The sequence below is a fragment of the Chinchilla lanigera genome, unplaced genomic scaffold (genome assembly GCF_000276665.1).
Source record: "Chinchilla lanigera isolate Chin_1 unplaced genomic scaffold, ChiLan1.0 scaffold00008, whole genome shotgun sequence".
Lineage (NCBI taxonomy): Eukaryota > Metazoa > Chordata > Mammalia > Rodentia > Chinchillidae > Chinchilla > Chinchilla lanigera.
In genome coordinates, this window is record NW_004955409.1 from 31,845,603 (window position 1) to 31,854,956 (window position 9,354).

A 9,354-nucleotide genomic window follows, 5' to 3' on the forward strand; every position below is an offset into this window, starting at 1 on the left:
TAACTACAGTCAGAATTTTATTTATGAGTGAAAAATTTCATAGATACCATTCTTGGACTCTGTTTCTCTGTCTTTCTCTTTCTTTCTCTCCTCACCTCAGCAGATGTATTGTTAAATATGTCTCCAAAGCTTCTCCATGTCATTACCAGAGAATGCCATGCTTGAGGAGAATGCTGTAAGTTCTCCCTTCATTAACACTTTAGATTAAATACTGTATAAATATAAACATACAATGATATATGACTAGAAACACAAATGATTACTCTGTAATTTACAAATGTGTAGTTTTTCTTTGTTGCCAGATCTATTATTTTTTTCTCAGTGTCTCCTCTAAGATAGATTTAAAAATCCATTTATCGAACAGAAAAGCCATGCAGCAAAAACATGAGTATCTTTATTATTTTTTAAAGGATAGAGCTGATTGTTATTCAGCTAGGAATCTTTCTGAAGATTAGCTCTATTCCTGAAGCTACAATTTTCACAGCAAAGGCTTTCTTATACTTAAGAATAATTTATCCAACTTCTGTTACAAATATGGTATTTCTTTTCTTATATGTGTACCAAGGGTTTAACAAAGGCTTCTATTATCAGTTATTTTATCAAAATTCACAATCTTTAAAGGAATTCTTGACGCTAATTATTTTATAGGAGGCTTTCCATATATTAAAGCAGGCATTCTGTCTAAATATTTTTCATCTCAGTGAAGGTGTGAAAGCTGAACTGATTACAGTCCTGTTTGATACGGTTGTGACTTATGAGAATCTACTTATCAAATGCTGGCTTCACCAGGATTCCTTCTTTGGTAATTTGTACATTACAATGATAGTATGATCAAGTGGCTTCTCATTAATCAGCAAGGCATAGGTAAACAGAAGGAGGCGGTGAACAAACCCATGTTTCACTTTCATGGCACAAGTGTGGGGCATTTCTTTGCAGAGTTCACAAGCTGCCCTTTAAAACTTATGTGAGCAAGTCCCAGTCAACTTGTGCTGTGACTGTAGGATCTTTATTCCTAAGGTCTTAAACATGTGGGAACACTGCCCTTCGCTCTCACACCTAGATGCTGAAAGTCAGTGTCTTAAGTGTATCTCAAAAATGACTATTCGAAGTAAACACTAACAAGGAACTTGGCTGAAGCACTTATAATCTTTGCTCAAAGCCATATTCTCGGCTTCTGGGAATGAGTGAATTCTCCAGACATGGCCTCTGAGAGCAATGAGTACCTATTTCCTCTTGGCTTTTCTCCCAGAACATGGCTCTTAAAGGAATGGTGATATGACTGCCATTCTTTTCACAATGTGAGGTTATGAGGTTCACAATCACTTCTGATGACCAAGTTGCACTGACTCATTCATTCATTCATTCACTACTCATTCGTTCATTCATTCATTCATTCAATACTCATTCATTCATTTATTCTGGAACTGGATATTGAACCCAGGGCCTTTGCTCTCAGCTACATTCCCAAGGCTTTCAGTGTCACTTTGAGAAAGAGTCTTGTTATCTCCCCCAATTGCCCGGGATGGGTTTGCACTTGCCCCCCTCCTTCTTCAGTCTAGTAGAGTGCTGGGGTTACAAGTGTGTGCTGCCAGGTCCTGCTCTAAATGGCTTTTAAATAGTAAGTAAATCCCATTTACTCTGTAATCTTTGTTTCCAACTTATCTTTATTTAATGGAAACAAGCATTAGAGTTCTGGATATGGTCTAGAAATATGAGCACTGTGTAGGAAGTTCTCATCTCATAACAATTTCTCCTCATGGGGAGAGTTTCATCTATTGAGATTTGGGGTTGCCATTGTGCCCCACTTCTTTTCCTCTAGGCTGTCTCAGGGAGCAGTGGGTGCCCTCACCCTCCTCTTTGATAACCACACTCTAGCTCTTTGGTAACTCCTGCAAAATTTGTCTTTAACCCACGGCTTAAAGTAGACATTTTTTCCTAAATTTTTTTTGGAAATCAGTTTATTGTAGCCTATGAAGCTACAGATATCTTATAGATCACTTATGTGACTAATAATTTACAAGTTTAATTTCCCCGTACTCTTCATGCTGCTAATGAATGACTGTTGTCTTTCCAATTAATTTATTTCTTGACTTCCATAGCTTTAAGTAGACCCATACTCTAGTTATTTTTCTGAATGTATTACATTTTTCTTAAAAAATACTGGGAACTGGTAAACTATTTGATGAGTAGAAACCCATGTTTGTCATGGAGTTCTTTCGTATTAGGGCTTTCTTTTGGTTGAACATACAGAGTTGTAAGTCATTGTCAGGCAACTTTATGTTGTGAAAAGGAAAAGCAATGCGGAAGTTGTCTCGAGCAGTATGATTAAACAATGAAGAATGAATATTACTTCAGTGAAGGTATGTGTGGAAATAAATTGAGAAAATGAGGAAGCAAGCAGTGCACATACAGACTGGATAGAGTGACTATGTAAAAGTTACAGTGTTCAGCAACCAGTGGTTCCAAAGCTGAAATTAGAGTAAATATGGTCTTCTCATTTCTCTCTGATTTAACCCACTTGCCATAAAGAATGGATTTATCCTAGAGGCATCTTATTTTACATTACTACCAAGTCTTAAATTTTATGCCACGCATCTGTATTGTGTACTAAAAATAAAATAAAAAGAAGTACTTAACCTGATAACAACTGTACTTTTGAGAGGGAATAGAACAAGAAGAAATGAGTCACAACTCTAGCCCAAAAGAGATTTAATTTGCCAACTCAGGTAAACAAAACATATCATGTTATATAATTTTTAAAAAAAGAAACAAATATTTTTGAGGGAATTTTACCTCAGTTCTTATGGAAAATCTCTGCCCTACAAAGTTGTACATGTCTCCTGGTTTTTAGAACACACATAACCATGCAAGAACTCCTCCAGATGGAGATCCCGGTTGGCTTTCTATGGTGGGCCACCTGGGGCAGCATGCAGAGCTTCTTCATGTCTCCTAGTGTTTGTTAATCCTTTGGTGTCATACCTATAGCAGGGCTTCTGATCCCACTCCACACATAACTTCTGTCACCTGAAACTGTCACCTCCCTGCACTACATAGGCTTTTAAGGGGACACTACGATTTCCTACCATTTCCCTGTTTCAAGGCTATCTTCTCCTTCTCTCTTGTTTTCCTAAGAAGGATCAGTTTTCTTTCTTCTATTTATAGGACCCTTGGGATAATCTCCTGAAGGAGTTTAAACTTTTATAAGAAGCAGTGAGAAATGTTTATTCACAAAGGCTTCTGCTTTCAATCTGGCAAAAATCCCTAGGCATAAGAGCAACATCACCCACAAGGATAAAGGGGAATGTATTGGAATAGCAAATCCAGTTTAATGTGTTAATAAATGTACCTGCTCTAAGTATGTCTGGGATGTTTAATTATATTCAGAGAAGTCCCAAATCAACTTGTCTGTGAAAAACAGTTGGACCTTTATCAAAAGTGGTTGTGAGACCTTGATGTGAGTTTTCTTGGGAAGACTGTGGATTAGTCCTCCCTTGAAGCCTGTGAAAATACAGAAACGCATTCTGGCTTCCATTTGTCCTCTGCGGTAGAGTATGATGTCCTGGAGCATGGGTTAAATGACACTCAGCATGGCTTTGTCAAGAGTGATGCCTCAGTTGAACTGGCAACCTCTTTTGATAGAGTGAGTATGTGAATATGCCATTTGAGAGTAGCCTAACAATATCATTTCTCAGTGCTTTGTGATGAGGAGATCTTGATTTTCCAGATGATGAGTCCCTTGTGTTTCATCAAAGACCATGTTGAACTTGTCATAATTATGTTTATACTATGTTCAATTCTAGTTCCTTAATGTTAGTGATTGCCATTTTGTGAAGTTTTATGCCATTTTACTAACCTGTTTAGTTAATCCTGTAACCTCACTAAATTCTTTTCATGAGGCTTGCATGCAATAATACTTGAAATTCTTTTCTAACAGGATTGAAAATATTAAACTGCAATGGAGAAGGGAAATAGGAATTGAGATTTCATATTTTCTCAAAGTTTACTTTAATTTTTTTAAATTTTAAAGTGAAAAAACAATAACAAAATAACAACAATGAAGACAAAAATGAAACAGTACAAAAACAATAAAAATGATACAGTATTTCAAAACAAGATGATAGGAATTAACAGTGGCTGTTATATTACATGTTGTTATCTTCAGTGAACTTGCTCAGATTACCAGATGTAAGAATGCAAGACTGATCAAACCATTGAAGAGAAGAACAAGTAATAAAAGAACATTAGAAATGATACAGAGCTGCACTAAAAAAGATGGTAGGAACTCAACCATATTGTTGTATTGCATATTCAAAGTTTACTTTAAATCATAGTCTTCTTCACAGTCATTAAAGATAATGAATTTTCTAAAGAAAGTCAACCTGACCAGAAGAAAGTTCAGTTATTGTATTAACTTCTTAATTTCTCTTCACAACACCATAAATAAACTCTAAGACTACTGTGTGCTCTGGCACATGGAGTGAAGGATAATTTTGATGTTGGAAATGTCCTCCTCCTGCATAAGTGTGAACCTCAGCTGATATAAACTCATACATTCCATACGCTCGCCATCAACACATTGTACACACTATTAATTATATTCTTGGTGGCTCTCATAGGGTTCTCATGTTTATTTAATTCCTGAACAGAACATTTGTGGCTTATGTGGATTCCATTACTTTTAAGTATTTGTTTTATTCACCTTAGCCTATCTTGTTATCTTGGTATGTACACACGAGGCATGATTGAAACAGTGAATGTTTAAATTAGAATATTTATTACAGTGAAAGACACATTTGCTATCAATCCCTCTGAAAACAGTCCCCAATACCCACACCCTTTGAGCATATTTATCCCGTCGTTCTTCCCATTTTCTGAAGCAGTTTTGGAGGTGGATTTTCTTGAGAGTTCTTATGTCACGTAATCAAAAACACAGCGAATACTGCTATCAAATACCACCCAGCAGAGAGGCAGGCTGGTAAGAACATTGCAGAGTGTCCTCATTTACCTGATTGACTGGATCTGGCACCGTTTGACTTCCAGCTCTTCCCCAAAGTCAACATAACCATAAAAAGTAAAAGTTTTGAATAAATTCTAGAAATCTAAGCAGCTGTAATATTGCAACTATAGGCACTTGTGAAAGCGGACTTCCAGAACTGCCTTAGAAGTATGCGTTAGAAGAATGATGGAGGAAGTTTGTTTGACCTAAAGAGGAAAGATTTGGAGGGGTTAATTCCACTATTTCTTTTACTGTAATGATTTTTTTAATTTAAAAATTAACCACACTGTATGATCTCCCCATGTACATATATATTTTTCCCAAATGTAGGTATCTGTCTTAGACATATGGAATAATCTCTTTTATTCAAAAGTGTAAGATGGCTTTTGATCTTTTTGAAGGCATGGTTCATAAAACCACATGCTCACTTTTCATTTCTGGTTTTCCTTCAGAAATTACCTAATTTCTGTCTGGTGTGTATTTCCCACCAAAGCTCTGTCCAAACCAGTGTTTAGTGTCCCAGGCAGTTTTCTACTAGCAAATGTGGGAACCTCCTAAGTGAAAGGTGGGGCTTCTAAATAGTCAGGGTGCTTGAACATTAACATGTCCATGTTTGCAAATCATGTTGATATGACTGATGAACATTACTTGTAAAGTATTTATTTTACAAGTCAAAACTTCATCTCTTCAAATTTTTAAAATTGGGACTCATATCCCTCGCTCCCTGTTTATTGTTATGCTGTTTATTTAGAAGATGTATGTTTTTGAAAGTGCATTTGATAACAATTACGAGTTTTTTTTGAGTACTCACAATGATAAAAAGCCCCAAATTGCAGGACAGTTTTTGTTTTGTACTCTTATTAATCCAATCATAGTATTTTTTAAAATTCACTTATGCAGGAGTTCAGAAAGATGGTTGGTTACACATCCCACAGCGAGGCTCAGGCCAGGGCCTTGATGAGTAGCGTGGGTGCTGCTGCTTCACATAATGTGCGACTCACTAAGTGGGAGGAGATGGAAAGTATCAGCATTCTGTGGCATCACTCAGCAGGTGCAAATGAAGTATGAAATGAAAATTCCCAACCCACACAATACACGGAGAAGAAGCACATAGCACTTTGTAGTCACTGCTGTGCCTGGCTATTTACTGTCACAGACAGCTCAGCTCCAGCTAGGCAAGCGCCCCAAATCTCTGTGACTCTGAGGCCTGCAAGAGAAATTGTGCTTCACTTGGTGCTGCTTTGCTTAGGTCGATTCCCCTCCAGGAGTCTCTGCTGTTCCAGAAGAAAACCAGTTAAAGTTTTTAGAGGTGGTTCCTTTTTCAGACAGAGAACAATGCAAGTATGGGGGAAGGTGCTGTTGGGAATGTGGGCAATTCCCAAAATAGATAAGAAGGTGATTTTCCGGTCAGGATCTACATGAAATTAGCATGCTTATCTTGTAACATTAGAAAATATCCTAAGTAACATATTTACATGATCAGGTTTTTGAGGTCAGTGGGAAACTTACTGTGTATCACTGTTGGTAACTGATATAAGAACAAATAAAAAGAATAATACAATTATACAATTTTCTTAATCAGTTCAGGTCAATAAAAATATGTTTAGAGTAAGATTTTAAAAGCCTAAAATGGGAGTTCACACTAATACTATTTAATTCTTCTATACAAAGTAAAATATAGTCATGTCCTTATTTTATACATCTTTAAAGGCCACCAATCTCCTTTATTCTAAAGATGTTCAGTGCCTTAGAAGTGTACTTTATGCCCATTTCTTTCATGTTACCTCAACCTATTGAGATTTGCTCATGGAATAGGAGACCACTAATCAATTGAAGGTATTTTCTCATTGATCCTTTCCTTACCAAACTCAGTGTCTTTTTGTCTGTGCAGTGTTCAATAATTTTCATTCATTGCTTCCTCAGTATCTATAATTATGGTTCTCACCATTTGGTTCAGTAAGAAACACAGCCTACGTTCACTTTTGGAAAATATAAAATGATAGATGAGATAGAAAAACCTTACCAACTAGATTTCTAACTGATTAGGGTACAAGAAGCTGAGAATAAGAATTTATTGACAATCAAGTTTTTTATTTCTTCCTGCATAGGTCATGATCTTTCACTGAGTCAGAAGCTATGAGGAAAAGAGTATATAAAGTCTATTTGGACACACTGGTTTTGAAACAACTATATGTAACAGACATTGAAAATATAGATTTGCAGATCAGATCTAGGCTATGGTAACACAGTTCAGAATTACGAGTATGGCAAGCTTTTGTATGGTGAATATACATTGTATCTCCAGTAATCATTAAGCACCTAGCTGGGAAAGGTGCTTGATTTTATCCAATTTCTAGATAGTAGCTCTAATTGCATACATTTGCTTCAAATCACTTTCAAGACACATTTTCCCATCTTAAAAGCTACAGCATCATTCAGAAATAAAATTTTAAATTAAGAAATAAACTGTAGTGATTGAAAATATGAAAAAATAAGTATATCACAAATGGGAACTTGAGAGGAGTTTCATCTGAAAGCATTAATTTTCTCTAAAATATGAGATATGACTATATTTGGAGAGGGAGGCCATATAAAAAGTGCTATAACCTATGTTGTTGACTAGTAGGGAAGACAGACATTGTAGAAACACACAAATAAATAGACACTAGGAAGAAGAAAAATACTTTTGAAAAAATGCAAGATTGCACTATTAAGATCTTAAGTAAGACAAGGCTTTCAATTCAGTGGATACCTAAAGGAGGGGGAAAGCTTCAGGCAAAAAGGAGAAGGAAAACGATACTACATCATATCAGTAGAGAGAATTGTGACATTTGGGTATGACAAATATTTTACTGGCTTGCAATTTTGTATTGGCCCCCTTGCGGTGGGATGGGTGAAGACAAAGTCTTGCATTTGCACCTTGGGAGTCAACCACTGCTACAATTGTTGAAAGAAAATGCACATCTTCTCCAGGAATTGCTATTGGTTGATTTCTTGATGATAGCCATTCTAGTGCTTATATTGTTTGATCAATTTTGCATGCCTATACCTTGTAATCTGAGCAACAATTTTGAAGATAACCATATGCACTGTAATAACCATTGTTAATTTCCTGTCATCTTTTTTTTGAAATTCTATATCATTTTTATTGTTTGTTTTTCTTTGTTTAAAATAAAAAAAAAGAAAATACACAACCCAACTTTACTATTCAGGCTCAGTGAGAGACCTCGTGCAAAATCTCAGGACTAGGCAGTCTTACAATTCAACACCTAGGTTTTCCTGATGCCAAAGTGTGTGCTTGATCCCATTGCCCTGGTTGCCTCAAAAATACCTTATTCGAGGACACACTCACTTGCGTGATTCCTTCCTTTTCTCATTTTTTGTGTTTTATTGTTTTCATGTTTCATTGTTTCCAATTCTTATGTTTGGTGTCACTTCCCTTATTTCTCTTACTTTCTCTATGAAATTCCTTTTGTCCAAAGCTTTAATGATGACATTCATACTCCTGATTCATGTGCAACTGTGTGTTATGCACCAACATTATTGTTTCAAATATTTTCAGGAAAAAAAAAAAAACCCAAGTGAACGACCTGATATCACCTCAAACTCCCTATGTCCCAAATTGAACTTACCATCTCTTGGTGTGCCCAGATGACTTTCTTAATTTTTCATCCCTCTGTATATCTTGAAACCATTTCTTTGTTCCTTTACTCTTTTTGTAAAAACAAATCTGTCATAAATCTTCCCAGTGAAATTGAAATTACTTTTCTTTTTCCTTTTTGGACACACTAGTTCAGGCTGATGGAGTTACATGCTGCAATAACTCTGCTCTCTGTGCTCCTTAGAGTTGTCATTATCAAAGACAGAAGCCGTTGCCTGGCTTCCGTGGCAATTCATCATGTTGTTGCCTGCACTCGTTTTTATATTGCCTTGCCACACAATCCTTCACAAGGATTGGCATTCACTTCAGAAGTTTATATAAAACCTATTTGAATAGTTTTTTTGTGGCACTTAGTCTATAATTATACTGTGCCTTTGCTAAGACTCTATAGGTGAGTGGAACATATTTCCTTGCCCTTAAGGTTGGTTATGTGGCTTACTTTAACCAATGAAATACAGGGAGAAAATCAGTGTGCCAGTGCTGAGTGTTTCTTCTTATGGTTCTGAGCTCCTCTAATGTACCAGGAGAAGAGCAGTCCCAGGAAGCTGTGTTTCTTTGCCCAGGATTCTGGAGTAAGAAAAGGACCCTTGGATAAGCCCTGAATTTGACATCTAGAAGCAGAACTGTCCCCAAACCACCTTACATGAATAAGGTGTATGTACTTGCTGAATATATATATATATATATAATATATAGG

The 9,354-nt window shown here is 36.3% G+C and overlaps 1 long non-coding RNA gene across 1 annotated transcript in view; it reads right to left on the reverse strand.

The window, feature by feature from the left end:
• Positions 1-4,817: 4,817 nt before the first annotated feature.
• Positions 4,818-9,354, reverse strand: part of LOC102018165 — a 5,525-nt gene continuing 988 nt past the window's right edge. Inside the window, exons 2-3 of the long non-coding RNA XR_259800.1 lie at positions 5,808-5,996; positions 4,818-5,202 (exon numbers count right to left, since the gene is read on the reverse strand). This is a non-coding gene — a long non-coding RNA (uncharacterized LOC102018165). The remainder of the gene's footprint in view (positions 5,203-5,807; positions 5,997-9,354) is intronic.